Source organism: Pimephales promelas, chromosome 24 (assembly GCF_988280905.1).
Source record: "Pimephales promelas chromosome 24, fPimPro1.hap1.1, whole genome shotgun sequence".
Lineage (NCBI taxonomy): Eukaryota > Metazoa > Chordata > Actinopteri > Cypriniformes > Leuciscidae > Pimephales > Pimephales promelas.
The window spans coordinates 22162445-22189874 of record NC_142792.1 but is presented as its reverse complement, the minus strand read 5'-3'; the positions used below and the strand labels follow the sequence as shown (position 1 = coordinate 22189874).

The 27430-nt window shown below is 44.1% G+C and overlaps 47 non-coding genes across 47 annotated transcripts; 22 read left to right on the top strand and 25 right to left on the bottom strand.

Moving 5' to 3' along the window:
* Window positions 1-616: 616 nt before the first annotated feature.
* Window positions 617-690, bottom strand: trnam-cau (transfer RNA methionine (anticodon CAU)). The gene has a single exon. It is a non-coding gene; the product is annotated as a tRNA-Met (tRNA).
* A 95-nt stretch (window positions 691-785) lies between these two features.
* trnal-cag (transfer RNA leucine (anticodon CAG)) lies at window positions 786-868 on the top strand. Its single transcript has one exon. It is a non-coding gene; the product is annotated as a tRNA-Leu (tRNA).
* Window positions 869-1671: 803 nt separating this feature from the next.
* Window positions 1672-1745, bottom strand: trnam-cau (transfer RNA methionine (anticodon CAU)). Its single transcript has one exon. It is a non-coding gene; the product is annotated as a tRNA-Met (tRNA).
* Window positions 1746-2726: 981 nt separating this feature from the next.
* trnam-cau (transfer RNA methionine (anticodon CAU)) lies at window positions 2727-2800 on the bottom strand. Its single transcript has one exon. It is a non-coding gene; the product is annotated as a tRNA-Met (tRNA).
* Window positions 2801-2895: 95 nt separating this feature from the next.
* On the top strand, window positions 2896-2978 carry trnal-cag (transfer RNA leucine (anticodon CAG)). The gene has a single exon. It is a non-coding gene; the product is annotated as a tRNA-Leu (tRNA).
* Window positions 2979-3781: 803 nt separating this feature from the next.
* Window positions 3782-3855, bottom strand: trnam-cau (transfer RNA methionine (anticodon CAU)). Its single transcript has one exon. It is a non-coding gene; the product is annotated as a tRNA-Met (tRNA).
* Window positions 3856-3950: 95 nt separating this feature from the next.
* Window positions 3951-4033, top strand: trnal-cag (transfer RNA leucine (anticodon CAG)). Its single transcript has one exon. It is a non-coding gene; the product is annotated as a tRNA-Leu (tRNA).
* Window positions 4034-4836: 803 nt separating this feature from the next.
* trnam-cau (transfer RNA methionine (anticodon CAU)) lies at window positions 4837-4910 on the bottom strand. Its single transcript has one exon. It is a non-coding gene; the product is annotated as a tRNA-Met (tRNA).
* Window positions 4911-5892: 982 nt separating this feature from the next.
* Window positions 5893-5966, bottom strand: trnam-cau (transfer RNA methionine (anticodon CAU)). The gene has a single exon. It is a non-coding gene; the product is annotated as a tRNA-Met (tRNA).
* A 95-nt stretch (window positions 5967-6061) lies between these two features.
* trnal-cag (transfer RNA leucine (anticodon CAG)) lies at window positions 6062-6144 on the top strand. The gene has a single exon. It is a non-coding gene; the product is annotated as a tRNA-Leu (tRNA).
* A 796-nt stretch (window positions 6145-6940) lies between these two features.
* trnam-cau (transfer RNA methionine (anticodon CAU)) lies at window positions 6941-7014 on the bottom strand. Its single transcript has one exon. It is a non-coding gene; the product is annotated as a tRNA-Met (tRNA).
* Window positions 7015-7109: 95 nt separating this feature from the next.
* trnal-cag (transfer RNA leucine (anticodon CAG)) lies at window positions 7110-7192 on the top strand. Its single transcript has one exon. It is a non-coding gene; the product is annotated as a tRNA-Leu (tRNA).
* An 804-nt stretch (window positions 7193-7996) lies between these two features.
* On the bottom strand, window positions 7997-8070 carry trnam-cau (transfer RNA methionine (anticodon CAU)). The gene has a single exon. It is a non-coding gene; the product is annotated as a tRNA-Met (tRNA).
* A 95-nt stretch (window positions 8071-8165) lies between these two features.
* Window positions 8166-8248, top strand: trnal-cag (transfer RNA leucine (anticodon CAG)). The gene has a single exon. It is a non-coding gene; the product is annotated as a tRNA-Leu (tRNA).
* An 806-nt stretch (window positions 8249-9054) lies between these two features.
* On the bottom strand, window positions 9055-9128 carry trnam-cau (transfer RNA methionine (anticodon CAU)). Its single transcript has one exon. It is a non-coding gene; the product is annotated as a tRNA-Met (tRNA).
* A 95-nt stretch (window positions 9129-9223) lies between these two features.
* trnal-cag (transfer RNA leucine (anticodon CAG)) lies at window positions 9224-9306 on the top strand. Its single transcript has one exon. It is a non-coding gene; the product is annotated as a tRNA-Leu (tRNA).
* Window positions 9307-10109: 803 nt separating this feature from the next.
* On the bottom strand, window positions 10110-10183 carry trnam-cau (transfer RNA methionine (anticodon CAU)). Its single transcript has one exon. It is a non-coding gene; the product is annotated as a tRNA-Met (tRNA).
* A 95-nt stretch (window positions 10184-10278) lies between these two features.
* trnal-cag (transfer RNA leucine (anticodon CAG)) lies at window positions 10279-10361 on the top strand. The gene has a single exon. It is a non-coding gene; the product is annotated as a tRNA-Leu (tRNA).
* Window positions 10362-11165: 804 nt separating this feature from the next.
* Window positions 11166-11239, bottom strand: trnam-cau (transfer RNA methionine (anticodon CAU)). Its single transcript has one exon. It is a non-coding gene; the product is annotated as a tRNA-Met (tRNA).
* A 95-nt stretch (window positions 11240-11334) lies between these two features.
* Window positions 11335-11417, top strand: trnal-cag (transfer RNA leucine (anticodon CAG)). The gene has a single exon. It is a non-coding gene; the product is annotated as a tRNA-Leu (tRNA).
* A 795-nt stretch (window positions 11418-12212) lies between these two features.
* Window positions 12213-12286, bottom strand: trnam-cau (transfer RNA methionine (anticodon CAU)). The gene has a single exon. It is a non-coding gene; the product is annotated as a tRNA-Met (tRNA).
* A 95-nt stretch (window positions 12287-12381) lies between these two features.
* Window positions 12382-12464, top strand: trnal-cag (transfer RNA leucine (anticodon CAG)). Its single transcript has one exon. It is a non-coding gene; the product is annotated as a tRNA-Leu (tRNA).
* Window positions 12465-13260: 796 nt separating this feature from the next.
* trnam-cau (transfer RNA methionine (anticodon CAU)) lies at window positions 13261-13334 on the bottom strand. The gene has a single exon. It is a non-coding gene; the product is annotated as a tRNA-Met (tRNA).
* A 95-nt stretch (window positions 13335-13429) lies between these two features.
* trnal-cag (transfer RNA leucine (anticodon CAG)) lies at window positions 13430-13512 on the top strand. Its single transcript has one exon. It is a non-coding gene; the product is annotated as a tRNA-Leu (tRNA).
* A 973-nt stretch (window positions 13513-14485) lies between these two features.
* trnal-cag (transfer RNA leucine (anticodon CAG)) lies at window positions 14486-14568 on the top strand. Its single transcript has one exon. It is a non-coding gene; the product is annotated as a tRNA-Leu (tRNA).
* Window positions 14569-15371: 803 nt separating this feature from the next.
* Window positions 15372-15445, bottom strand: trnam-cau (transfer RNA methionine (anticodon CAU)). The gene has a single exon. It is a non-coding gene; the product is annotated as a tRNA-Met (tRNA).
* Window positions 15446-15540: 95 nt separating this feature from the next.
* trnal-cag (transfer RNA leucine (anticodon CAG)) lies at window positions 15541-15623 on the top strand. Its single transcript has one exon. It is a non-coding gene; the product is annotated as a tRNA-Leu (tRNA).
* An 803-nt stretch (window positions 15624-16426) lies between these two features.
* trnam-cau (transfer RNA methionine (anticodon CAU)) lies at window positions 16427-16500 on the bottom strand. Its single transcript has one exon. It is a non-coding gene; the product is annotated as a tRNA-Met (tRNA).
* A 981-nt stretch (window positions 16501-17481) lies between these two features.
* Window positions 17482-17555, bottom strand: trnam-cau (transfer RNA methionine (anticodon CAU)). Its single transcript has one exon. It is a non-coding gene; the product is annotated as a tRNA-Met (tRNA).
* A 95-nt stretch (window positions 17556-17650) lies between these two features.
* Window positions 17651-17733, top strand: trnal-cag (transfer RNA leucine (anticodon CAG)). Its single transcript has one exon. It is a non-coding gene; the product is annotated as a tRNA-Leu (tRNA).
* An 803-nt stretch (window positions 17734-18536) lies between these two features.
* On the bottom strand, window positions 18537-18610 carry trnam-cau (transfer RNA methionine (anticodon CAU)). Its single transcript has one exon. It is a non-coding gene; the product is annotated as a tRNA-Met (tRNA).
* Window positions 18611-18705: 95 nt separating this feature from the next.
* Window positions 18706-18788, top strand: trnal-cag (transfer RNA leucine (anticodon CAG)). The gene has a single exon. It is a non-coding gene; the product is annotated as a tRNA-Leu (tRNA).
* Window positions 18789-19591: 803 nt separating this feature from the next.
* On the bottom strand, window positions 19592-19665 carry trnam-cau (transfer RNA methionine (anticodon CAU)). Its single transcript has one exon. It is a non-coding gene; the product is annotated as a tRNA-Met (tRNA).
* A 982-nt stretch (window positions 19666-20647) lies between these two features.
* On the bottom strand, window positions 20648-20721 carry trnam-cau (transfer RNA methionine (anticodon CAU)). Its single transcript has one exon. It is a non-coding gene; the product is annotated as a tRNA-Met (tRNA).
* Window positions 20722-20816: 95 nt separating this feature from the next.
* Window positions 20817-20899, top strand: trnal-cag (transfer RNA leucine (anticodon CAG)). The gene has a single exon. It is a non-coding gene; the product is annotated as a tRNA-Leu (tRNA).
* A 796-nt stretch (window positions 20900-21695) lies between these two features.
* trnam-cau (transfer RNA methionine (anticodon CAU)) lies at window positions 21696-21769 on the bottom strand. The gene has a single exon. It is a non-coding gene; the product is annotated as a tRNA-Met (tRNA).
* A 95-nt stretch (window positions 21770-21864) lies between these two features.
* Window positions 21865-21947, top strand: trnal-cag (transfer RNA leucine (anticodon CAG)). Its single transcript has one exon. It is a non-coding gene; the product is annotated as a tRNA-Leu (tRNA).
* An 804-nt stretch (window positions 21948-22751) lies between these two features.
* On the bottom strand, window positions 22752-22825 carry trnam-cau (transfer RNA methionine (anticodon CAU)). The gene has a single exon. It is a non-coding gene; the product is annotated as a tRNA-Met (tRNA).
* A 95-nt stretch (window positions 22826-22920) lies between these two features.
* On the top strand, window positions 22921-23003 carry trnal-cag (transfer RNA leucine (anticodon CAG)). The gene has a single exon. It is a non-coding gene; the product is annotated as a tRNA-Leu (tRNA).
* Window positions 23004-23809: 806 nt separating this feature from the next.
* Window positions 23810-23883, bottom strand: trnam-cau (transfer RNA methionine (anticodon CAU)). The gene has a single exon. It is a non-coding gene; the product is annotated as a tRNA-Met (tRNA).
* A 95-nt stretch (window positions 23884-23978) lies between these two features.
* On the top strand, window positions 23979-24061 carry trnal-cag (transfer RNA leucine (anticodon CAG)). Its single transcript has one exon. It is a non-coding gene; the product is annotated as a tRNA-Leu (tRNA).
* Window positions 24062-24864: 803 nt separating this feature from the next.
* trnam-cau (transfer RNA methionine (anticodon CAU)) lies at window positions 24865-24938 on the bottom strand. Its single transcript has one exon. It is a non-coding gene; the product is annotated as a tRNA-Met (tRNA).
* Window positions 24939-25033: 95 nt separating this feature from the next.
* trnal-cag (transfer RNA leucine (anticodon CAG)) lies at window positions 25034-25116 on the top strand. The gene has a single exon. It is a non-coding gene; the product is annotated as a tRNA-Leu (tRNA).
* An 803-nt stretch (window positions 25117-25919) lies between these two features.
* trnam-cau (transfer RNA methionine (anticodon CAU)) lies at window positions 25920-25993 on the bottom strand. Its single transcript has one exon. It is a non-coding gene; the product is annotated as a tRNA-Met (tRNA).
* Window positions 25994-26088: 95 nt separating this feature from the next.
* trnal-cag (transfer RNA leucine (anticodon CAG)) lies at window positions 26089-26171 on the top strand. The gene has a single exon. It is a non-coding gene; the product is annotated as a tRNA-Leu (tRNA).
* An 803-nt stretch (window positions 26172-26974) lies between these two features.
* On the bottom strand, window positions 26975-27048 carry trnam-cau (transfer RNA methionine (anticodon CAU)). The gene has a single exon. It is a non-coding gene; the product is annotated as a tRNA-Met (tRNA).
* Window positions 27049-27143: 95 nt separating this feature from the next.
* trnal-cag (transfer RNA leucine (anticodon CAG)) lies at window positions 27144-27226 on the top strand. The gene has a single exon. It is a non-coding gene; the product is annotated as a tRNA-Leu (tRNA).
* Window positions 27227-27430: the final 204 nt, after the last annotated feature.

The window sequence follows — 27430 nt, the reverse complement described above, 5'->3', positions numbered from 1 at the left end:
GTGGCGTTTTCGTGCAGTTTTCTTGGAATTTCAAGTCAAGACATTTCACGAAATTGGACATGTTTATAGAACGGGATCCAACAGAACTTCGAGGAATGCCACGTTCTGATGTTTACCGGAAGAAGAACTTGTTTATGAAAAGCTATTCATGTCTTTTTTTCTTTTTTTCTTTTCTTTTTAGGGGGAGTATGCAATGTGATTTTGGGAGTCTAACTGGGATGTGGTGGACTGAAGTTTTGGGGATGCAGTAGAACTTCATGGCAAGGATTCTTGGAAATTTCTTGGAATTGAAGGTCATGGGTTTTGGGGGCATGTGGTGCAGAGTCATGGCCTAAGATTCAAGGAATACCATGCAAAACATTGCTTTAGCATTGACAAGACTTGTCATTGGAATGATAGAATTACATTAGCCTTAAAAAAACATACTGCAACAACACTGACGCATATTACATAAATATGAGAGTAATACTATTGCTGCATTTGTTCGACATTAGTCCCACGAGAACACTTGATTTCTATGACATTGCATATGAAGGACTGGAAAAACGCACAAAAGGAATGATACAGAAAGCAGCTCTTTCATTTACATGCTCCCATGTATCAAAAAGCACCAGCCTGCCCCGTGTGAGGCTCGAACTCACGACCTTCAGATTATGAGACTGACGCGCTGCCTAACTGCGCCAACGAGGCATGTGCTATGGCTCGTGTGAGCGGAGAACCACTAGCTTCCAGATCATCTGCCATTCGGTGCAGCTCCAAAAGTACTGCTCACCCTTTGCCCTCACGTCAGGATGGCCAAGCGGTCTAAGGCGCTGCGTTCAGGTCGCAGTCTCCCCTGGAGGCGTGGGTTCGAATCCCACTTCTGACAAACCTAACCTTTGGCTGCGGGCTCAAGCTAGAGTCTTGAACCCTCTGGCAAGTTCACCCCGAAGTGCATTAATGTTGACAAAGCACTGCATTTCAGTTCATGCTAGAGTTAACCAAACAATGCAGTTGCACTGACCTGCATAATATGGACTTTAAAGTAACACTTTTGGTGCAATGTATGGGATTCGGTGGCGTTTTCGTGCAGTTTTCTTGGAATTTCAAGTCAAGACATTTCACGAAATTGGACATGTTTATAGAACGGGATCCAACAGAAGTTCGAGGAATGCCACGTTCTGATGTTTACCGGAAGAAGAACTTGTTTATGAAAGGCTATTCATGTCTTTTTTTCTTTTTTTCTTTTCTTTTTAGGGGGAGTATGCAATGTGATTTTGGGAGTCTAACTGGGATGTGGTGGACTGAAGTTTTGGGGATGCAGTAGAACTTCATGGCAAGGATTCTTGGAAATTTCTTGGAATTGAAGGTCATGGGTTTTGGGGGCATGTGGTGCAGAGTCATGGCCTAAGATTCAAGGAATGCCATGCAAAACATTGCTTTAGTATTGACAAGACTTGTCATTGGAATGATAGAATTACATTAGCCTTAAAAAAACATACTGCAACAACACTGACGCATATTACATAAATATGAGAGTAATACTATTGCTGCATTTGTTCAACATTAGTCCCACAAGAACACTTGATTTCTATGACATTGCATATGAAGGACTGGAAAAATGCACAAAAGGAATGATACAGAAAGCAGCTCTTTCATTTACATGCTCCCATGTATCAAAAAGCACCAGCCTGCCCCGTGTGAGGCTCGAACTCAGGACCTTCAGATTATGAGACTGACGCGCTGCCTAACTGCGCCAACGAGGCATGTGCTATGGCTCGGGTGAGCGGAGAACTACTAGCTTCCAGATCATCTGCCATTCGGTGCAGCTCCAAAAGTACTGCTCACCCTTTGCCCTCACTTCAGGATGGCCGAGCGGTCTAAGGTGCTGCGTTCAGGTCGCAGTCTCCCCTGGAGGCGTGGGTTTGAATCCCACTTCTGACAAACCTAACCTTTGGCTGCGGGCTCAAGCTAGAGTCTTGAACCCTCTGGCAAGTTCACCCCGAAGTGCATTAATGTTGACAAAGCACTGCATTTCAGTTCATGCTAGAGTTAACCAAACAATGCAGTTGCACTGACCTGCATAATATGGACTTTAAAGTAACACTTTTGGTGCAATGTATGGGATTCGGTGGCGTTTTCGTGCAGTTTTCTTGGAATTTCAAGTCAAGACATTTCACGAAATTGGACATGTTTATAGAATGGGATCCAACAGAACTTCGAGGAATGCCACGTTCTGATGTTTACCGGAAGAAGAACTTGTTCATGAAAGGCTATTCATGTCTTTTTTTCTTTTTTTATTTTCTTTTTAGGGGGAGTATGCAATGTGATTCTGGGAGTCTAACTGGTATGTGGTGGACTGAAGTTTTGGGGATGCAGTAGAACTTCATGGCAAGGATTCTTGGAAATTTCTTGCAATTGAAGGTCATGGGTTTTGGGGGCATGTGGTGGAGTGTCATGGCCTAAGATTCAAGGAATGCCATGCAAAACATTGCTTTAGCATTGACAAGATTTGTCATTGGAATGATAGAATTACATTAGCCTTGAAAAAACATACTGCAACAACACTGACGCATATTACATAAATATGAGAGTAATACTATTGCTGCATTTGTTCAACATTACTCCCACAAGAACACTTGATTTCTATGACATTGCATATGAAGGACTGGAAAAACGCACAAAAGGAATGATACAGAAAGCAGCTCTTTCATTTACATGCTCCCATGTATCAAAAAGCACCAGCCTGCCCCGTGTGAGGCTCGAACTCACGACCTTCAGATTATGAGACTGATGCGCTGCCTAACTGCGCCAACGAGGCATGTACTATGGCTCGGGTGAGCGGAGAACCACTAGCTTCCAGATCATCTGCCATTCGGTGCAGCTCCAAAAGTACTGCTCACCCTTTGCCCTCACGTCAGGATGGCCGAGCGGTCTAAGGCGCTGCGTTCAGGTCGCAGTCTCCCCTGGAGGCGTGGGTTCGAATCCCACTTCTGACAAACCTAATCTTTGGCTGCGGGCTCAAGCTAGAGTCTTGAACCCTCTGGCAAGTTCACCCCGAAGTGCATTAATGTTGACAAAGCACTGCATTTCAGTTCATGCTAGAGTTAACCAAACAATGCAGTTGCACTGACCTGCATAATATGGACTTTAAAGTAACACTTTTGGTGCAATGTATGGGATTCGGTGGCGTTTTCGTGCAGTTTTCTTGGAATTTCAAGTCAAGACATTTCACGAAATTGGACATGTTTATAGAACGGGATCCAACAGAACTTCGAGGAATGCCACGTTCTGATGTTTACCGGAAGAAGAACTTGTTTATGAAAAGCTATTCATGTCTTTTTTTCTTTTTTTCTTTTCTTTTTAGGGGGAGTATGCAATGTGATTTTGGGAGTCTAACTGGGATGTGGTGGACTGAAGTTTTGGGGATGCAGTAGAACTTCATGGCAAGGATTCTTGGAAATTTCTTGGAATTGAAGGTCATGGGTTTTGGGGGCATGTGGTGCAGAGTCATGGCCTAAGATTCAAGGAATACCATGCAAAACATTGCTTTAGCATTGACAAGACTTGTCATTGGAATGATAGAATTACATTAGCCTTAAAAAAACATACTGCAACAACACTGACGCATATTACATAAATATGAGAGTAATACTATTGCTGCATTTGTTCGACATTAGTCCCACGAGAACACTTGATTTCTATGACATTGCATATGAAGGACTGGAAAAACGCACAAAAGGAATGATACAGAAAGCAGCTCTTTCATTTACATGCTCCCATGTATCAAAAAGCACCAGCCTGCCCCGTGTGAGGCTCGAACTCACGACCTTCAGATTATGAGACTGACGCGCTGCCTAACTGCGCCAACGAGGCATGTGCTATGGCTCGGGTGAGCGGAGAACCACTAGCTTCCAGATCATCTGCCATTCGGTGCAGCTCCAAAAGTACTGCTCACCCTTTGCCCTCACGTCAGGATGGCCAAGCGGTCTAAGGCGCTGCGTTCAGGTCGCAGTCTCCCCTGGAGGCGTGGGTTCGAATCCCACTTCTGACAAACCTAACCTTTGGCTGCGGGCTCAAGCTAGAGTCTTGAACCCTCTGGCAAGTTCACCCCGAAGTGCATTAATGTTGACAAAGCACTGCATTTCAGTTCATGCTAGAGTTAACCAAACAATGCAGTTGCACTGACCTGCATAATATGGACTTTAAAGTAACACTTTTGGTGCAATGTATGGGATTCGGTGGCGTTTTCGTGCAGTTTTCTTGGAATTTCAAGTCAAGACATTTCACGAAATTGGACATGTTTATAGAACGGGATCCAACAGAAGTTCGAGGAATGCCACGTTCTGATGTTTACCGGAAGAAGAACTTGTTTATGAAAGGCTATTCATGTCTTTTTTTCTTTTTTTCTTTTCTTTTTAGGGGGAGTATGCAATGTGATTTTGGGAGTCTAACTGGGATGTGGTGGACTGAAGTTTTGGGGATGCAGTAGAACTTCATGGCAAGGATTCTTGGAAATTTCTTGGAATTGAAGGTCATGGGTTTTGGGGGCATGTGGTGCAGAGTCATGGCCTAAGATTCAAGGAATGCCATGCAAAACATTGCTTTAGTATTGACAAGACTTGTCATTGGAATGATAGAATTACATTAGCCTTAAAAAAACATACTGCAACAACACTGACGCATATTACATAAATATGAGAGTAATACTATTGCTGCATTTGTTCAACATTAGTCCCACAAGAACACTTGATTTCTATGACATTGCATATGAAGGACTGGAAAAATGCACAAAAGGAATGATACAGAAAGCAGCTCTTTCATTTACATGCTCCCATGTATCAAAAAGCACCAGCCTGCCCCGTGTGAGGCTCGAACTCAGGACCTTCAGATTATGAGACTGACGCGCTGCCTAACTGCGCCAACGAGGCATGTGCTATGGCTCGGGTGAGCGGAGAACTACTAGCTTCCAGATCATCTGCCATTCGGTGCAGCTCCAAAAGTACTGCTCACCCTTTGCCCTCACTTCAGGATGGCCGAGCGGTCTAAGGTGCTGCGTTCAGGTCGCAGTCTCCCCTGGAGGCGTGGGTTTGAATCCCACTTCTGACAAACCTAACCTTTGGCTGCGGGCTCAAGCTAGAGTCTTGAACCCTCTGGCAAGTTCACCCCGAAGTGCATTAATGTTGACAAAGCACTGCATTTCAGTTCATGCTAGAGTTAACCAAACAATGCAGTTGCACTGACCTGCATAATATGGACTTTAAAGTAACACTTTTGGTGCAATGTATGGGATTCGGTGGCGTTTTCGTGCAGTTTTCTTGGAATTTCAAGTCAAGACATTTCACGAAATTGGACATGTTTATAGAATGGGATCCAACAGAACTTCGAGGAATGCCACGTTCTGATGTTTACCGGAAGAAGAACTTGTTCATGAAAGGCTATTCATGTCTTTTTTTCTTTTTTTATTTTCTTTTTAGGGGGAGTATGCAATGTGATTCTGGGAGTCTAACTGGTATGTGGTGGACTGAAGTTTTGGGGATGCAGTAGAACTTCATGGCAAGGATTCTTGGAAATTTCTTGCAATTGAAGGTCATGGGTTTTGGGGGCATGTGGTGGAGTGTCAAGGCCTAAGATTCAAGGAATGCCATGCAAAACATTGCTTTAGCATTGACAAGACTTGTCATTGGAATGATAGAATTACATTAGCCTTAAAAAAAACATACTGCAACAACACTGACGCATATTACATAAATATGAGAGTAATACTATTGCTGCATTTGTTCAACATTAGTCCCACAAAAACACTTGATTTCAATGACATTGCATATGAAGGACTGGACAAACGCACAAAAGGAATGATACAGAAAGCAGCTCTTTCATTTACATGCTCCCGTGTATCAAAAAGCACCAGCCTGCCCCGTGTGAGGCTCGAACTCACGACCTTCAGATTATGAGACTGACGCGCTGCCTAACTGCGCCAACGAGGCATGTGCTATGGCTCGGGTGAGCGGAGAACCACTAGCTTCCAGATCATCTGCCATTCGGTGCAGCTCCAAAAGTACTGCTCACCCTTTGCCCTCACGTCAGGATGGCCGAGCGGTCTAAGGCGCTGCGTTCAGGTCGCAGTCTCCCCTGGAGGCGTGGGTTCGAATCCCACTTCTGACAAACCTAACCTTTGGCTGCGGGCTCAAGCTAGAGTCTTGAACCCTCTGGCAAGTTCACCCCGAAGTGCATTAATGTTGACAAAGCACTGCATTTCAGTTCATGCTAGAGTTAACCAAACAATGCAGTTGCACTGACCTGCATAATATGGACTTTAAAGTAACACTTTTGGTGCAATGTATGGGATTCGGTGGCGTTTTCGTGCAGTTTTCTTGGAATTTCAAGTCAAGACATTTCACGAAATTGGACATGTTTATAGAATGGGATCCAACAGAACTTCGAGGAATGCCACGTTCTGATGTTAACCGGAAGAAGAACTTGTTTATGAAAGGCTATTCATGTCTTTTTTTCTTTTCTTTTTAGGGGGAGTATGCAATGTGATTTTGGGAGTCTAACTGGGATGTAGTGGACTGAAGTTTTGGGGATGCAGTAGAACTTCATGGCAAGGATTCTTGGAAATTTCTTGGAATTGAAGGTCATGGGTTTTGGGGGCATGTGGTGCAGTGTCATGGCCTAAGATTCAAGGAATGCCATGCAAAACATTGCTTTAGCATTGACAAGACTTGTCATTGGAACGATATAATTACATTAGCCTTAAAAAAAACATACTGCAACAACACTGACGCATATTACATAAATATGAGAGTAATACTATTGCTTCATTTGTTCAACATTACTCCCACAAGAACACTTGATTTCTATGACATTGCATATGAAGGACTGGAAAAACGCACAAAAGGAATGATACAGAAAGCAGCTCTTTCATTTACATGCTCCCATGTATCAAAAACCACCAGCCTGCCCCGTGTGAGGCTCGAACTCACGACCTTCAGATTATGAGACTGACGCGCTGCCTAACTGCGCCAACGAGGCATGTGCTATTCCTCGGGTGAGCGGAGAACCACTAGCTTCCAGATCATCTGCCATTCGGTGCAGCTCCAAAAGTACTGCTCACCCTTTGCCCTCACGTCAGGATGGCCGAGCGGTCTAAGGCGCTGCGTTCAGGTCGCAGTCTCCCCTGGAGGCGTGGGTTCGAATCCCACTTCTGACAAACCTAAGCTTTGGCTGCGGGCTCAAGCTAGAGTTTTGAACCCTCTGGCAAGTTCACCCCGAAGTGCATTAATGTTGACAAAGCACTGCATTTCAGTTCATGCTTGAGTTAACCAAACAATGCAGTTGCACTGACCTGCATAATATGGACTTTAAAGTAACACTTTTGGTGCAATGTATGGGATTCGGTGGCGTTTTCGTGCAGTTTTCTTGGAATTTCAAGTCAAGACATTTCACGAAATTGGACATGTTTATAGAATGGGATCCAACAGAACTTCGAGGAATGCCACGTTCTGATGTTTACCGGAAGAAGAACTTGTTTATGAAAGGCTATTCATGTCTTTTTTTTCTTTTTTTCTTTTCTTTTTAGGGGGAGTATGCAATGTGATTCTGGGAGTCTAACTGGGATGTGGTGGACTGAAGTTTTGGGGATGCAGTAGAACTTCATGGCAAGGATTCTTGGAAATTTCTTGCAATTGAAGGTCATGGGTTTTGGGGGCATGTGGTGGAGTGTCATGGCCTAAGATTCAAGGAATGCCATGCAAAACATTGCTTTAGCATTGACAAGACTTGTCATTAGAATGATAGAATTACATTAGCCTTAAAAAAACATACTGCAACAACACTGACGCATATTACATAAATATGAGAGTAATACTATTGCTGCATTTGTTCAACATTAGTCCCACAAGAACACTTGATTTCTATGACATTGCATATGAAGGACTGGAAAAACGCACAAAAGGAATGATACAGAAAGCAGCTCTTTCATTTACATGCTCCCATGTATCAAAAAGCACCAGCCTGCCCCGTGTGAGGCTCGAACTCACGACCTTCAGATTATGAGACTGACGCGCTGCCTAACTGCGCCAACGAGGCATGTACTATGGCTCGGGTGAGCGGAGAACCACTAGCTTCCAGATCATCTGCCATTCGGTGCAGCTCCAAAAGTACTGCTCACCCTTTGCCTTCACGTCAGGATGGCCGAGCGGTCTAAGGCGCTACGTTCAGGTCGCAGTCTCCCCTGGAGGCGTGGGTTCGAATCCCACTTCTGACAAACCTAACCTTTGGCTGCGGGCTCAAGCTAGAGTCTTGAACCCTCTGGCAAGTTCACCCCGAAGTGCATTAATGTTGACAAAGCACTGCATTTCAGTTCATGCTAGAGTTAACCAAACAATGCAGTTGCACTGACCTGCATAATATGGACTTTAAAGTAACACTTTTGGTGCAATGTATGGGATTCGGTGGCGTTTTCGTGCAGTTTTCTTGGAATTTCAAGTCAAGACATTTCACGAAATTGGACATGTTTATAGAATGGGATCCAACAGAACTTCGAGGAATGCCACGTTCTGATGTTTTCCGGAAGAAGAACTTGTTTATGAAAGGCTATTCATGTCTTTTTTTCTTTTTTTCTTTTCTTTTTAGGGGGAGTATGCAATGTGATTTTGGGAGTCTAACTGGGATGTGGTGGACTGAAGTTTTGGGGATGCAGTAGAACTTCATGGCAAGGATTCTTGGAAATTTCTTGGAATTGAAGGTCATGGGTTTTGGGGGCATGTGGTGCAGAGTCATGGCCTAAGATTCAAGGAATGCCATGCAAAACATTGCTTTAGTATTGACAAGACTTGTCATTGGAATGATAGAATTACATTAGCCTTAAAAAAAAAAATTACTGCAACAACACTGACGCATATTACATAAATATGAGAGTAATACTATTGCTGCATTTGTTCAACATTAGTCCCACAAGAACACTTGATTTCTATGACATTGCATATGAAGGACTGGAAAAACGCACAAAAGGAATGATAAAGAAAGCAGCTCTTTCATTTACATGCTCCCATGTATCAAAAAGCACCAGCATGCCCCGTGTGAGGCTCGAACTCACGACCTTCAGATTATGAGACTGACGCGCTGCCTAACTGCGCCAACGAGGCATGTGTTATGGCTCGGGTGAGCGGAGAACCACTAGCTTCCAGATCATCTGCCATTCGGTGCAGCTCCAAAAGTACTGCTCACCCTTTGCCCTCACGTCAGGATGGCCGAGCGGTCTAAGGCGCTGCGTTCAGGTCGCAGTCTCCCCTGGAGGCGTGGGTTCGAATCCCACTTCTGACAACCTAACCTTTGGCTGCGGGCTCAAGCTAGAGTCTTGAACCCTCTGGCAAGTTCACCCCGAAGTGCATTAATGTTGACAAAGCACTGCATTTCTGTTCATGCTAGAGTTAACCAAACAATGCAGTTGCACTGACCTGCATAATTTGGACTTTAAAGTAACACTTTTGGTGCAATGTATGGGATTCGGTGGCGTTTTCGTGCAGTTTTCTTGGAATTTCAAGTCAAGACATTTCACGAAATTGGACATGTTTATAAAATGGGATCCAACAGAACTTCGAGGAATGCCACGTTCTGATGTTTACCGGAAGAAGAACTTGTTTATGAAAGGCTATTCATGTCTTTTTTTCTTTTTTTCTTTTCTTTTTTAGGGGGAGTATGCAATGTGATTTTGGGAGTCTAACTGGGATGTGGTGGACTGAAGTTTTGGGGATGCAGTAGAACTTCATGGCAAGGATTCTTGGAAATTTCTTGGAATTGAAGGTCATGGGTTTTGGGGGCATGTGGTGCAGAGTCATGGCCTAAGATTCAAGGAATGCCATGCAAAACATTGCTTGAGCATTGACAAGACTTGTCATTGGAATGATAGAATTACATTAGCCTTAAAAAAACATACTGCAACAACACTGACGCATATTACATAAATATGAGAGTAATACTATTGCTGCATTTGTTCAACATTAGTCCCACAAGAACACTTGATTTCTATGACATTGCATATGAAGGACTGGAAAAACGCACAAAAGGAATGATACAGAAAGCAGCTCTTTCATTTACATGCTCCCATGTATCAAAAAGCACCAGCCTGCCCCGTGTGAGGCTCGAACTCACGACCTTCAGATTATGAGACTGACGCGCTGCCTAACTGCGCCAACGAGGCATGTGCTATGGCTCGGGTGAGCGGAGAACCACTAGCTTCCAGATCATCTGCCATTCGGTGCAGCTCCAAAAGTACTGCTCACCCTTTGCCCTCACGTCAGGATGGCCGAGCGGTCTAAGGCGCTGCGTTCAGGTCGCAGTCTCCCCTGGAGGCGTGGGTTCGAATCCCACTTCTGACAAACCTAACCTTTGGCTGCGGGCTCAAGCTAGAGTCTTGAACCCTCTGGCAAGTTCACCCCGAAGTGCATTAATGTTGACAAAGCACTGCATTTCAGTTCATGCTAGAGTTAACCAAACAATGCAGTTGCACTGACCTGCATAATATGGACTTTAAAGTAACACTTTTGGTGCAATGTATGGGATTCGGTGGCGTTTTCGTGCAGTTTTCTTGGAATTTCAAGTCAAGACATTTCACGAAATTGGACATGTTTATAGAATGGGATCCAACAGAACTTCGAGGAATGCCACGTTCTGATGTTTACCGGAAGAAGAACTTGTTTATGAAAGGCTATTCATGTCTTTTTTTTCTTTTTTTCTTTTCTTTTTAGGGGGAGTATGCAATGTGATTCTGGGAGTCTAACTGGGATGTGGTGGACTGAAGTTTTGGGGATGCAGTAGAACTTCATGGCAAGGATTCTTGGAAATTTCTTGCAATTGAAGGTCATGGGTTTTGGGGGCATGTGGTGGAGTGTCATGACCTAAGATTCAAGGAATGCCATGCAAAACATTGCTTTAGCATTGACAAGATTTGTCATTGGAATGATAGAATTACATTAGCCTTAAAAAAACATACTGCAACAACACTGACGCATATTACATAAATATGAGAGTAATACTATTGCTGCATTTGTTCAACATTACTCCCACAAGAACACTTGATTTCTATGACATTGCATATGAAGGACTGGAAAAACGCACAAAAGGAATGATACAGAAAGCAGCTCTTTCATTTACATGCTCCCATGTATCAAAAAGCACCAGCCTGCCCCGTGTGAGGCTCGAACTCACGACCTTCAGATTATGAGACTGATGCGCTGCCTAACTGCGCCAACGAGGCATGTACTATGGCTCGGGTGAGCGGAGAACCACTAGCTTCCAGATCATCTGCCATTCGGTGCAGCTCCAAAAGTACTGCTCACCCTTTGCCCTCACGTCAGGATGGCCGAGCGGTCTAAGGCGCTGCGTTCAGGTCGCAGTCTCCCCTGGAGGCGTGGGTTCGAATCCCACTTCTGACAAACCTAACCTTTGGCTGCGGGCTCAAGCTAGAGTCTTGAACCCTCTGGCAAGTTCACCCCGAAGTGCATTAATGTTGACAAAGCACTGCATTTCAGTTCATGCTAGAGTTAACCAAACAATGCAGTTGCACTGACCTGCATAATATGGACTTTAAAGTAACACTTTTGGTGCAATGTATGGGATTCGGTGGCGTTTTCGTGCAGTTTTCTTGGAATTTCAAGTCAAGACATTTCACGAAATTGGACATGTTTATAGAACGGGATCCAACAGAACTTCGAGGAATGCCACGTTCTGATGTTTACCGGAAGAAGAACTTGTTTATGAAAAGCTATTCATGTCTTTTTTTCTTTTCTTTTTAGGGGGAGTATGCAATGTGATTTTGGGAGTCTAACTGGGATGTGGTGGACTGAAGTTTTGGGGATGCAGTAGAACTTCATGGCAAGGATTCTTGGAAATTTCTTGGAATTGAAGGTCATGGGTTTTGGGGGCATGTGGTGCAGAGTCATGGCCTAAGATTCAAGGAATGCCATGCAAAACATTGCTTTAGCATTGACAAGACTTGTCATTAGAATGATAGAATTACATTAGCCTTAAAAAAACATACTGCAACAACACTGACGCATATTACATAAATATGAGAGTAATACTATTGCTGCATTTGTTCAACATTAGTCCCACAAGAACACTTGATTTCTATGACATTGCATATGAAGGACTGGAAAAACGCACAAAAGGAATGATACAGAAAGCAGCTCTTTCATTTACATGCTCCCATGTATCAAAAAGCACCAGCCTGCCCCGTGTGAGGCTCGAACTCACGACCTTCAGATTATGAGACTGACGCGCTGCCTAACTGCGCCAACGAGGCATGTACTATGGCTCGGGTGAGCGGAGAACCACTAGCTTCCAGATCATCTGCCATTCGGTGCAGCTCCAAAAGTACTGCTCACCCTTTGCCCTCACGTCAGGATGGCCGAGCGGTCTAAGGCGCTACGTTCAGGTCGCAGTCTCCCCTGGAGGCGTGGGTTCGAATCCCACTTCTGACAAACCTAACCTTTGGCTGCGGGCTCAAGCTAGAGTCTTGAACCCTCTGGCAAGTTCACCCCGAAGTGCATTAATGTTGACAAAGCACTGCATTTCAGTTCATGCTAGAGTTAACCAAACAATGCAGTTGCACTGACCTGCATAATATGGACTTTAAAGTAACACTTTTGGTGCAATGTATGGGATTCGGTGGCGTTTTCGTGCAGTTTTCTTGGAATTTCAAGTCAAGACATTTCACGAAATTGGACATGTTTATAGAATGGGATCCAACAGAACTTCGAGGAATGCCACGTTCTGATGTTTTCCGGAAGAAGAACTTGTTTATGAAAGGCTATTCATGTCTTTTTTTCTTTTCTTTTTAGGGGGAGTATGCAATGTGATTTTGGGAGTCTAACTGGGATGTAGTGGACTGAAGTTTTGGGGATGCAGTAGAACTTCATGGCAAGGATTCTTGGAAATTTCTTGGAATTGAAGGTCATGGGTTTTGGGGGCATGTGGTGCAGTGTCATGGCCTAAGATTCAAGGAATGCCATGCAAAACATTGCTTTAGCATTGACAAGACTTGTCATTGGAACGATATAATTACATTAGCCTTAAAAAAAACATACTGCAACAACACTGACGCATATTACATAAATATGAGAGTAATACTATTACTTCATTTGTTCAACATTACTCCCACAAGAACACTTGATTTCTATGACATTGCATATGAAGGACTGGAAAAACGCACAAAAGGAATGATACAGAAAGCAGCTCTTTCATTTACATGCTCCCATGTATCAAAAACCACCAGCCTGCCCCGTGTGAGGCTCGAACTCACGACCTTCAGATTATGAGACTGACGCGCTGCCTAACTGCGCCAACGAGGCATGTGCTATGCCTCGGGTGAGCGGAGAACCACTAGCTTCCAGATCATCTGCCATTCGGTGCAGCTCCAAAAGTACTGCTCACCCTTTGCCCTCACGTCAGGATGGCCGAGCGGTCTAAGGCGCTGCATTCAGGTCGCAGTCTCCCCTGGAGTCGTGGGTTCGAATCCCACTTCTGACAAACCTAAGCTTTGGCTGCGGGCTCAAGCTAGAGTTTTGAACCCTCTGGCAAGTTCACCCCGAAGTGCATTAATGTTGACAAAGCACTGCATTTCAGTTCATGCTTGAGTTAACCAAACAATGCAGTTGCACTGACCTGCATAATATGGACTTTAAAGTAACACTTTTGGTGCAATGTATGGGATTCGGTGGCGTTTTCGTGCAGTTTTCTTGGAATTTCAAGTCAAGACATTTCACGAAATTGGACATGTTTATAGAATGGGATCCAACAGAACTTCGAGGAATGCCACGTTCTGATGTTTACCGGAAGAAGAACTTGTTTATGAAAGGCTATTCATGTCTTTTTTTTCTTTTTTTCTTTTCTTTTTAGGGGGAGTATGCAATGTGATTCTGGGAGTCTAACTGGGATGTGGTGGACTGAAGTTTTGGGGATGCAGTAGAACTTCATGGCAAGGATTCTTGGAAATTTCTTGCAATTGAAGGTCATGGGTTTTGGGGGCATGTGGTGGAGTGTCATGGCCTAAGATTCAAGGAATGCCATGCAAAACATTGCTTTAGCATTGACAAGATTTGTCATTGGAATGATAGAATTACATTAGCCTTGAAAAAACATACTGCAACAACACTGACGCATATTACATAAATATGAGAGTAATACTATTGCTGCATTTGTTCAACATTACTCCCACAAGAACACTTGATTTCTATGACATTGCATATGAAGGACTGGAAAAACGCACAAAAGGAATGATACAGAAAGCAGCTCTTTCATTTACATGCTCCCATGTATCAAAAAGCACCAGCCTGCCCCGTGTGAGGCTCGAACTCACGACCTTCAGATTATGAGACTGATGCGCTGCCTAACTGCGCCAATGAGGCATGTACTATGGCTCGGGTGAGCGGAGAACCACTAGCTTCCAGATCATCTGCCATTCGGTGCAGCTCCAAAAGTACTGCTCACCCTTTGCCCTCACGTCAGGATGGCCGAGCGGTCTAAGGCGCTGCGTTCAGGTCGCAGTCTCCCCTGGAGGCGTGGGTTCGAATCCCACTTCTGACAAACCTAATCTTTGGCTGCGGGCTCAAGCTAGAGTCTTGAACCCTCTGGCAAGTTCACCCCGAAGTGCATTAATGTTGACAAAGCACTGCATTTCAGTTCATGCTAGAGTTAACCAAACAATGCAGTTGCACTGACCTGCATAATATGGACTTTAAAGTAACACTTTTGGTGCAATGTATGGGATTCGGTGGCGTTTTCGTGCAGTTTTCTTGGAATTTCAAGTCAAGACATTTCACGAAATTGGACATGTTTATAGAACGGGATCCAACAGAACTTCGAGGAATGCCACGTTCTGATGTTTACCGGAAGAAGAACTTGTTTATGAAAAGCTATTCATGTCTTTTTTTCTTTTTTTCTTTTCTTTTTAGGGGGAGTATGCAATGTGATTTTGGGAGTCTAACTGGGATGTGGTGGACTGAAGTTTTGGGGATGCAGTAGAACTTCATGGCAAGGATTCTTGGAAATTTCTTGGAATTGAAGGTCATGGGTTTTGGGGGCATGTGGTGCAGAGTCATGGCCTAAGATTCAAGGAATACCATGCAAAACATTGCTTTAGCATTGACAAGACTTGTCATTGGAATGATAGAATTACATTAGCCTTAAAAAAACATACTGCAACAACACTGACGCATATTACATAAATATGAGAGTAATACTATTGCTGCATTTGTTCGACATTAGTCCCACGAGAACACTTGATTTCTATGACATTGCATATGAAGGACTGGAAAAACGCACAAAAGGAATGATACAGAAAGCAGCTCTTTCATTTACATGCTCCCATGTATCAAAAAGCACCAGCCTGCCCCGTGTGAGGCTCGAACTCACGACCTTCAGATTATGAGACTGACGCGCTGCCTAACTGCGCCAACGAGGCATGTGCTATGGCTCGTGTGAGCGGAGAACCACTAGCTTCCAGATCATCTGCCATTCGGTGCAGCTCCAAAAGTACTGCTCACCCTTTGCCCTCACGTCAGGATGGCCAAGCGGTCTAAGGCGCTGCGTTCAGGTCGCAGTCTCCCCTGGAGGCGTGGGTTCGAATCCCACTTCTGACAAACCTAACCTTTGGCTGCGGGCTCAAGCTAGAGTCTTGAACCCTCTGGCAAGTTCACCCCGAAGTGCATTAATGTTGACAAAGCACTGCATTTCAGTTCATGCTAGAGTTAACCAAACAATGCAGTTGCACTGACCTGCATAATATGGACTTTAAAGTAACACTTTTGGTGCAATGTATGGGATTCGGTGGCGTTTTCGTGCAGTTTTCTTGGAATTTCAAGTCAAGACATTTCACGAAATTGGACATGTTTATAGAACGGGATCCAACAGAAGTTCGAGGAATGCCACGTTCTGATGTTTACCGGAAGAAGAACTTGTTTATGAAAGGCTATTCATGTCTTTTTTTCTTTTTTTCTTTTCTTTTTAGGGGGAGTATGCAATGTGATTTTGGGAGTCTAACTGGGATGTGGTGGACTGAAGTTTTGGGGATGCAGTAGAACTTCATGGCAAGGATTCTTGGAAATTTCTTGGAATTGAAGGTCATGGGTTTTGGGGGCATGTGGTGCAGAGTCATGGCCTAAGATTCAAGGAATGCCATGCAAAACATTGCTTTAGTATTGACAAGACTTGTCATTGGAATGATAGAATTACATTAGCCTTAAAAAAACATACTGCAACAACACTGACGCATATTACATAAATATGAGAGTAATACTATTGCTGCATTTGTTCAACATTAGTCCCACAAGAACACTTGATTTCTATGACATTGCATATGAAGGACTGGAAAAATGCACAAAAGGAATGATACAGAAAGCAGCTCTTTCATTTACATGCTCCCATGTATCAAAAAGCACCAGCCTGCCCCGTGTGAGGCTCGAACTCAGGACCTTCAGATTATGAGACTGACGCGCTGCCTAACTGCGCCAACGAGGCATGTGCTATGGCTCGGGTGAGCGGAGAACTACTAGCTTCCAGATCATCTGCCATTCGGTGCAGCTCCAAAAGTACTGCTCACCCTTTGCCCTCACTTCAGGATGGCCGAGCGGTCTAAGGTGCTGCGTTCAGGTCGCAGTCTCCCCTGGAGGCGTGGGTTTGAATCCCACTTCTGACAAACCTAACCTTTGGCTGCGGGCTCAAGCTAGAGTCTTGAACCCTCTGGCAAGTTCACCCCGAAGTGCATTAATGTTGACAAAGCACTGCATTTCAGTTCATGCTAGAGTTAACCAAACAATGCAGTTGCACTGACCTGCATAATATGGACTTTAAAGTAACACTTTTGGTGCAATGTATGGGATTCGGTGGCGTTTTCGTGCAGTTTTCTTGGAATTTCAAGTCAAGACATTTCACGAAATTGGACATGTTTATAGAATGGGATCCAACAGAACTTCGAGGAATGCCACGTTCTGATGTTTACCGGAAGAAGAACTTGTTCATGAAAGGCTATTCATGTCTTTTTTTCTTTTTTTATTTTCTTTTTAGGGGGAGTATGCAATGTGATTCTGGGAGTCTAACTGGTATGTGGTGGACTGAAGTTTTGGGGATGCAGTAGAACTTCATGGCAAGGATTCTTGGAAATTTCTTGCAATTGAAGGTCATGGGTTTTGGGGGCATGTGGTGGAGTGTCATGGCCTAAGATTCAAGGAATGCCATGCAAAACATTGCTTTAGCATTGACAAGATTTGTCATTGGAATGATAGAATTACATTAGCCTTGAAAAAACATACTGCAACAACACTGACGCATATTACATAAATATGAGAGTAATACTATTGCTGCATTTGTTCAACATTACTCCCACAAGAACACTTGATTTCTATGACATTGCATATGAAGGACTGGAAAAACGCACAAAAGGAATGATACAGAAAGCAGCTCTTTCATTTACATGCTCCCATGTATCAAAAAGCACCAGCCTGCCCCGTGTGAGGCTCGAACTCACGACCTTCAGATTATGAGACTGATGCGCTGCCTAACTGCGCCAACGAGGCATGTACTATGGCTCGGGTGAGCGGAGAACCACTAGCTTCCAGATCATCTGCCATTCGGTGCAGCTCCAAAAGTACTGCTCACCCTTTGCCCTCACGTCAGGATGGCCGAGCGGTCTAAGGCGCTGCGTTCAGGTCGCAGTCTCCCCTGGAGGCGTGGGTTCGAATCCCACTTCTGACAAACCTAATCTTTGGCTGCGGGCTCAAGCTAGAGTCTTGAACCCTCTGGCAAGTTCACCCCGAAGTGCATTAATGTTGACAAAGCACTGCATTTCAGTTCATGCTAGAGTTAACCAAACAATGCAGTTGCACTGACCTGCATAATATGGACTTTAAAGTAACACTTTTGGTGCAATGTATGGGATTCGGTGGCGTTTTCGTGCAGTTTTCTTGGAATTTCAAGTCAAGACATTTCACGAAATTGGACATGTTTATAGAACGGGATCCAACAGAACTTCGAGGAATGCCACGTTCTGATGTTTACCGGAAGAAGAACTTGTTTATGAAAAGCTATTCATGTCTTTTTTTCTTTTTTTCTTTTCTTTTTAGGGGGAGTATGCAATGTGATTTTGGGAGTCTAACTGGGATGTGGTGGACTGAAGTTTTGGGGATGCAGTAGAACTTCATGGCAAGGATTCTTGGAAATTTCTTGGAATTGAAGGTCATGGGTTTTGGGGGCATGTGGTGCAGAGTCATGGCCTAAGATTCAAGGAATACCATGCAAAACATTGCTTTAGCATTGACAAGACTTGTCATTGGAATGATAGAATTACATTAGCCTTAAAAAAACATACTGCAACAACACTGACGCATATTACATAAATATGAGAGTAATACTATTGCTGCATTTGTTCGACATTAGTCCCACGAGAACACTTGATTTCTATGACATTGCATATGAAGGACTGGAAAAACGCACAAAAGGAATGATACAGAAAGCAGCTCTTTCATTTACATGCTCCCATGTATCAAAAAGCACCAGCCTGCCCCGTGTGAGGCTCGAACTCACGACCTTCAGATTATGAGACTGACGCGCTGCCTAACTGCGCCAACGAGGCATGTGCTATGGCTCGGGTGAGCGGAGAACCACTAGCTTCCAGATCATCTGCCATTCGGTGCAGCTCCAAAAGTACTGCTCACCCTTTGCCCTCACGTCAGGATGGCCAAGCGGTCTAAGGCGCTGCGTTCAGGTCGCAGTCTCCCCTGGAGGCGTGGGTTCGAATCCCACTTCTGACAAACCTAACCTTTGGCTGCGGGCTCAAGCTAGAGTCTTGAACCCTCTGGCAAGTTCACCCCGAAGTGCATTAATGTTGACAAAGCACTGCATTTCAGTTCATGCTAGAGTTAACCAAACAATGCAGTTGCACTGACCTGCATAATATGGACTTTAAAGTAACACTTTTGGTGCAATGTATGGGATTCGGTGGCGTTTTCGTGCAGTTTTCTTGGAATTTCAAGTCAAGACATTTCACGAAATTGGACATGTTTATAGAACGGGATCCAACAGAAGTTCGAGGAATGCCACGTTCTGATGTTTACCGGAAGAAGAACTTGTTTATGAAAGGCTATTCATGTCTTTTTTTCTTTTTTTCTTTTCTTTTTAGGGGGAGTATGCAATGTGATTTTGGGAGTCTAACTGGGATGTGGTGGACTGAAGTTTTGGGGATGCAGTAGAACTTCATGGCAAGGATTCTTGGAAATTTCTTGGAATTGAAGGTCATGGGTTTTGGGGGCATGTGGTGCAGAGTCATGGCCTAAGATTCAAGGAATGCCATGCAAAACATTGCTTTAGTATTGACAAGACTTGTCATTGGAATGATAGAATTACATTAGCCTTAAAAAAACATACTGCAACAACACTGACGCATATTACATAAATATGAGAGTAATACTATTGCTGCATTTGTTCAACATTAGTCCCACAAGAACACTTGATTTCTATGACATTGCATATGAAGGACTGGAAAAATGCACAAAAGGAATGATACAGAAAGCAGCTCTTTCATTTACATGCTCCCATGTATCAAAAAGCACCAGCCTGCCCCGTGTGAGGCTCGAACTCAGGACCTTCAGATTATGAGACTGACGCGCTGCCTAACTGCGCCAACGAGGCATGTGCTATGGCTCGGGTGAGCGGAGAACTACTAGCTTCCAGATCATCTGCCATTCGGTGCAGCTCCAAAAGTACTGCTCACCCTTTGCCCTCACTTCAGGATGGCCGAGCGGTCTAAGGTGCTGCGTTCAGGTCGCAGTCTCCCCTGGAGGCGTGGGTTTGAATCCCACTTCTGACAAACCTAACCTTTGGCTGCGGGCTCAAGCTAGAGTCTTGAACCCTCTGGCAAGTTCACCCCGAAGTGCATTAATGTTGACAAAGCACTGCATTTCAGTTCATGCTAGAGTTAACCAAACAATGCAGTTGCACTGACCTGCATAATATGGACTTTAAAGTAACACTTTTGGTGCAATGTATGGGATTCGGTGGCGTTTTCGTGCAGTTTTCTTGGAATTTCAAGTCAAGACATTTCACGAAATTGGACATGTTTATAGAATGGGATCCAACAGAACTTCGAGGAATGCCACGTTCTGATGTTTACCGGAAGAAGAACTTGTTCATGAAAGGCTATTCATGTCTTTTTTTCTTTTTTTATTTTCTTTTTAGGGGGAGTATGCAATGTGATTCTGGGAGTCTAACTGGTATGTGGTGGACTGAAGTTTTGGGGATGCAGTAGAACTTCATGGCAAGGATTCTTGGAAATTTCTTGCAATTGAAGGTCATGGGTTTTGGGGGCATGTGGTGGAGTGTCAAGGCCTAAGATTCAAGGAATGCCATGCAAAACATTGCTTTAGCATTGACAAGACTTGTCATTGGAATGATAGAATTACATTAGCCTTAAAAAAAACATACTGCAACAACACTGACGCATATTACATAAATATGAGAGTAATACTATTGCTGCATTTGTTCAACATTAGTCCCACAAAAACACTTGATTTCAATGACATTGCATATGAAGGACTGGACAAACGCACAAAAGGAATGATACAGAAAGCAGCTCTTTCATTTACATGCTCCCGTGTATCAAAAAGCACCAGCCTGCCCCGTGTGAGGCTCGAACTCACGACCTTCAGATTATGAGACTGACGCGCTGCCTAACTGCGCCAACGAGGCATGTGCTATGGCTCGGGTGAGCGGAGAACCACTAGCTTCCAGATCATCTGCCATTCGGTGCAGCTCCAAAAGTACTGCTCACCCTTTGCCCTCACGTCAGGATGGCCGAGCGGTCTAAGGCGCTGCGTTCAGGTCGCAGTCTCCCCTGGAGGCGTGGGTTCGAATCCCACTTCTGACAAACCTAACCTTTGGCTGCGGGCTCAAGCTAGAGTCTTGAACCCTCTGGCAAGTTCACCCCGAAGTGCATTAATGTTGACAAAGCACTGCATTTCAGTTCATGCTAGAGTTAACCAAACAATGCAGTTGCACTGACCTGCATAATATGGACTTTAAAGTAACACTTTTGGTGCAATGTATGGGATTCGGTGGCGTTTTCGTGCAGTTTTCTTGGAATTTCAAGTCAAGACATTTCACGAAATTGGACATGTTTATAGAATGGGATCCAACAGAACTTCGAGGAATGCCACGTTCTGATGTTAACCGGAAGAAGAACTTGTTTATGAAAGGCTATTCATGTCTTTTTTTCTTTTCTTTTTAGGGGGAGTATGCAATGTGATTTTGGGAGTCTAACTGGGATGTAGTGGACTGAAGTTTTGGGGATGCAGTAGAACTTCATGGCAAGGATTCTTGGAAATTTCTTGGAATTGAAGGTCATGGGTTTTGGGGGCATGTGGTGCAGTGTCATGGCCTAAGATTCAAGGAATGCCATGCAAAACATTGCTTTAGCATTGACAAGACTTGTCATTGGAACGATATAATTACATTAGCCTTAAAAAAAACATACTGCAACAACACTGACGCATATTACATAAATATGAGAGTAATACTATTGCTTCATTTGTTCAACATTACTCCCACAAGAACACTTGATTTCTATGACATTGCATATGAAGGACTGGAAAAACGCACAAAAGGAATGATACAGAAAGCAGCTCTTTCATTTACATGCTCCCATGTATCAAAAAGCACCAGCCTGCCCCGTGTGAGGCTCGAACTCAGGACCTTCAGATTATGAGACTGACGCGCTGCCTAACTGCGCCAACGAGGCATGTGCTATGGCTCGGGTGAGCGGAGAACTACTAGCTTCCAGATCATCTGCCATTCGGTGCAGCTCCAAAAGTACTGCTCACCCTTTGCCCTCACGTCAGGATGGCCGAGCGGTCTAAGGCGCTGCGTTCAGGTCGCAGTCTCCCCTGGAGGCGTGGGTTCGAATCCCACTTCTGACAAACCTAAGCTTTGGCTGCGGGCTCAAGCTAGAGTTTTGAACCCTCTGGCAAGTTCACCCCGAAGTGCATTAATGTTGACAAAGCACTGCATTTCAGTTCATGCTTGAGTTAACCAAACAATGCAGTTGCACTGACCTGCATAATATGGACTTTAAAGTAACACTTTTGGTGCAATGTATGGGATTCGGTGGCGTTTTCGTGCAGTTTTCTTGGAATTTCAAGTCAAGACATTTCACGAAATTGGACATGTTTATAGAATGGGATCCAACAGAACTTCGAGGAATGCCACGTTCTGATGTTTACCGGAAGAAGAACTTGTTTATGAAAGGCTATTCATGTCTTTTTTTTCTTTTTTTCTTTTCTTTTTAGGGGGAGTATGCAATGTGATTCTGGGAGTCTAACTGGGATGTGGTGGACTGAAGTTTTGGGGATGCAGTAGAACTTCATGGCAAGGATTCTTGGAAATTTCTTGCAATTGAAGGTCATGGGTTTTGGGGGCATGTGGTGGAGTGTCATGGCCTAAGATTCAAGGAATGCCATGCAAAACATTGCTTTAGCATTGACAAGACTTGTCATTAGAATGATAGAATTACATTAGCCTTAAAAAAACATACTGCAACAACACTGACGCATATTACATAAATATGAGAGTAATACTATTGCTGCATTTGTTCAACATTAGTCCCACAAGAACACTTGATTTCTATGACATTGCATATGAAGGACTGGAAAAACGCACAAAAGGAATGATACAGAAAGCAGCTCTTTCATTTACATGCTCCCATGTATCAAAAAGCACCAGCCTGCCCCGTGTGAGGCTCGAACTCACGACCTTCAGATTATGAGACTGACGCGCTGCCTAACTGCGCCAACGAGGCATGTACTATGGCTCGGGTGAGCGGAGAACCACTAGCTTCCAGATCATCTGCCATTCGGTGCAGCTCCAAAAGTACTGCTCACCCTTTGCCTTCACGTCAGGATGGCCGAGCGGTCTAAGGCGCTACGTTCAGGTCGCAGTCTCCCCTGGAGGCGTGGGTTCGAATCCCACTTCTGACAAACCTAACCTTTGGCTGCGGGCTCAAGCTAGAGTCTTGAACCCTCTGGCAAGTTCACCCCGAAGTGCATTAATGTTGACAAAGCACTGCATTTCAGTTCATGCTAGAGTTAACCAAACAATGCAGTTGCACTGACCTGCATAATATGGACTTTAAAGTAACACTTTTGGTGCAATGTATGGGATTCGGTGGCGTTTTCGTGCAGTTTTCTTGGAATTTCAAGTCAAGACATTTCACGAAATTGGACATGTTTATAGAATGGGATCCAACAGAACTTCGAGGAATGCCACGTTCTGATGTTTTCCGGAAGAAGAACTTGTTTATGAAAGGCTATTCATGTCTTTTTTTCTTTTTTTCTTTTCTTTTTAGGGGGAGTATGCAATGTGATTTTGGGAGTCTAACTGGGATGTGGTGGACTGAAGTTTTGGGGATGCAGTAGAACTTCATGGCAAGGATTCTTGGAAATTTCTTGGAATTGAAGGTCATGGGTTTTGGGGGCATGTGGTGCAGAGTCATGGCCTAAGATTCAAGGAATGCCATGCAAAACATTGCTTTAGTATTGACAAGACTTGTCATTGGAATGATAGAATTACATTAGCCTTAAAAAAAAAAATTACTGCAACAACACTGACGCATATTACATAAATATGAGAGTAATACTATTGCTGCATTTGTTCAACATTAGTCCCACAAGAACACTTGATTTCTATGACATTGCATATGAAGGACTGGAAAAACGCACAAAAGGAATGATAAAGAAAGCAGCTCTTTCATTTACATGCTCCCATGTATCAAAAAGCACCAGCATGCCCCGTGTGAGGCTCGAACTCACGACCTTCAGATTATGAGACTGACGCGCTGCCTAACTGCGCCAACGAGGCATGTGTTATGGCTCGGGTGAGCGGAGAACCACTAGCTTCCAGATCATCTGCCATTCGGTGCAGCTCCAAAAGTACTGCTCACCCTTTGCCCTCACGTCAGGATGGCCGAGCGGTCTAAGGCGCTGCGTTCAGGTCGCAGTCTCCCCTGGAGGCGTGGGTTCGAATCCCACTTCTGACAACCTAACCTTTGGCTGCGGGCTCAAGCTAGAGTCTTGAACCCTCTGGCAAGTTCACCCCGAAGTGCATTAATGTTGACAAAGCACTGCATTTCTGTTCATGCTAGAGTTAACCAAACAATGCAGTTGCACTGACCTGCATAATTTGGACTTTAAAGTAACACTTTTGGTGCAATGTATGGGATTCGGTGGCGTTTTCGTGCAGTTTTCTTGGAATTTCAAGTCAAGACATTTCACGAAATTGGACATGTTTATAAAATGGGATCCAACAGAACTTCGAGGAATGCCACGTTCTGATGTTTACCGGAAGAAGAACTTGTTTATGAAAGGCTATTCATGTCTTTTTTTCTTTTTTTCTTTTCTTTTTTAGGGGGAGTATGCAATGTGATTTTGGGAGTCTAACTGGGATGTGGTGGACTGAAGTTTTGGGGATGCAGTAGAACTTCATGGCAAGGATTCTTGGAAATTTCTTGGAATTGAAGGTCATGGGTTTTGGGGGCATGTGGTGCAGAGTCATGGCCTAAGATTCAAGGAATGCCATGCAAAACATTGCTTGAGCATTGACAAGACTTGTCATTGGAATGATAGAATTACATTAGCCTTAAAAAAACATACTGCAACAACACTGACGCATATTACATAAATATGAGAGTAATACTATTGCTGCATTTGTTCAACATTAGTCCCACAAGAACACTTGATTTCTATGACATTGCATATGAAGGACTGGAAAAACGCACAAAAGGAATGATACAGAAAGCAGCTCTTTCATTTACATGCTCCCATGTATCAAAAAGCACCAGCCTGCCCCGTGTGAGGCTCGAACTCACGACCTTCAGATTATGAGACTGACGCGCTGCCTAACTGCGCCAACGAGGCATGTGCTATGGCTCGGGTGAGCGGAGAACCACTAGCTTCCAGATCATCTGCCATTCGGTGCAGCTCCAAAAGTACTGCTCACCCTTTGCCCTCACGTCAGGATGGCCGAGCGGTCTAAGGCGCTGCGTTCAGGTCGCAGTCTCCCCTGGAGGCGTGGGTTCGAATCCCACTTCTGACAAACCTAACCTTTGGCTGCGGGCTCAAGCTAGAGTCTTGAACCCTCTGGCAAGTTCACCCCGAAGTGCATTAATGTTGACAAAGCACTGCATTTCAGTTCATGCTAGAGTTAACCAAACAATGCAGTTGCACTGACCTGCATAATATGGACTTTAAAGTAACACTTTTGGTGCAATGTATGGGATTCGGTGGCGTTTTCGTGCAGTTTTCTTGGAATTTCAAGTCAAGACATTTCACGAAATTGGACATGTTTATAGAACGGGATCCAACAGAAGTTCGAGGAATGCCACGTTCTGATGTTTACCGGAAGAAGAACTTGTTTATGAAAGGCTATTCATGTCTTTTTTTCTTTTTTTCTTTTCTTTTTAGGGGGAGTATGCAATGTGATTTGGGGAGTCTAACTTTGATGTGGTGGACTGAAGTTTTGGGGATGCAGTAGAACTTCATGGCAAGGATTCTTGGAAATTTCTTGGAATTGAAGGTCATGGGTTTTGGGGGCATGTGGTGCAGAGTCATGGCCTAAGATTCAAGGAATGCCATGCAAAACATTGCTTTAGCATTGACAAGACTTGTCATTAGAATGATAGAATTACATTAGCCTTAAAAAAACATACTGCAACAACACTGACGCATATTACATAAATATGAGAGTAATACTATTGCTGCATTTGTTCAACATTAGTCCCACAAGAACACTTGATTTCTATGACATTGCATATGAAGGACTGGAAAAACGCACAAAAGGAATGATACAGAAAGCAGCTCTTTCATTTACATGCTCCCATGTATCAAAAAGCACCAGCCTGCCCCGTGTGAGGCTCGAACTCACGACCTTCAGATTATGAGACTGACGCGCTGCCTAACTGCGCCAACGAGGCATGTACTATGGCTCGGGTGAGCGGAGAACCACTAGCTTCCAGATCATCTGCCATTCGGTGCAGCTCCAAAAGTACTGCTCACCCTTTGCCCTCACGTCAGGATGGCCGAGCGGTCTAAGGCGCTACGTTCAGGTCGCAGTCTCCCCTGGAGGCGTGGGTTCGAATCCCACTTCTGACAAACCTAACCTTTGGCTGCGGGCTCAAGCTAGAGTCTTGAACCCTCTGGCAAGTTCACCCCGAAGTGCATTAATGTTGACAAAGCACTGCATTTCAGTTCATGCTAGAGTTAACCAAACAATGCAGTTGCACTGACCTGCATAATATGGACTTTAAAGTAACACTTTTGGTGCAATGTATGGGATTCGGTGGCGTTTTCGTGCAGTTTTCTTGGAATTTCAAGTCAAGACATTTCACGAAATTGGACATGTTTATAGAATGGGATCCAACAGAACTTCGAGGAATGCCACGTTCTGATGTTTTCCGGAAGAAGAACTTGTTTATGAAAGGCTATTCATGTCTTTTTTTCTTTTTTTCTTTTCTTTTTAGGGGGAGTATGCAATGTGATTTTGGGAGTCTAACTGGGATGTGGTGGACTGAAGTTTTGGGGATGCAGTAGAACTTCATGGCAAGGATTCTTGGAAATTTCTTGGAATTGAAGGTCATGGGTTTTGGGGGCATGTGGTGCAGAGTCATGGCCTAAGATTCAAGGAATACCATGCAAAACATTGCTTTAGCATTGACAAGACTTGTCATTGGAATGATAGAATTACATTAGCCTTAAAAAAACATACTGCAACAACACTGACGCATATTACATAAATATGAGAGTAATACTATTGCTGCATTTGTTCGACATTAGTCCCACGAGAACACTTGATTTCTATGACATTGCATATGAAGGACTGGAAAAACGCACAAAAGGAATGATACAGAAAGCAGCTCTTTCATTTACATGCTCCCATGTATCAAAAAGCACCAGCCTGCCCCGTGTGAGGCTCGAACTCACGACCTTCAGATTATGAGACTGACGCGCTGCCTAACTGCGCCAACGAGGCATGTGCTATGGCTCGGGTGAGCGGAGAACCACTAGCTTCCAGATCATCTGCCATTCGGTGCAGCTCCAAAAGTACTGCTCACCCTTTGCCCTCACGTCAGGATGGCCAAGCGGTCTAAGGCGCTGCGTTCAGGTCGCAGTCACCCCTGGAGGCGTGGGTTCGAATCCCACTTCTGACAAACCTAACCTTTGGCTGCGGGCTCAAGCTAGAGTCTTGAACCCTCTGGCAAGTTCACCCCGAAGTGCATTAATGTTGACAAAGCACTGCATTTCAGTTCATGCTAGAGTTAACCAAACAATGCAGTTGCACTGACCTGCATAATATGGACTTTAAAGTAACACTTTTGGTGCAATGTATGGGATTCGGTGGCGTTTTCGTGCAG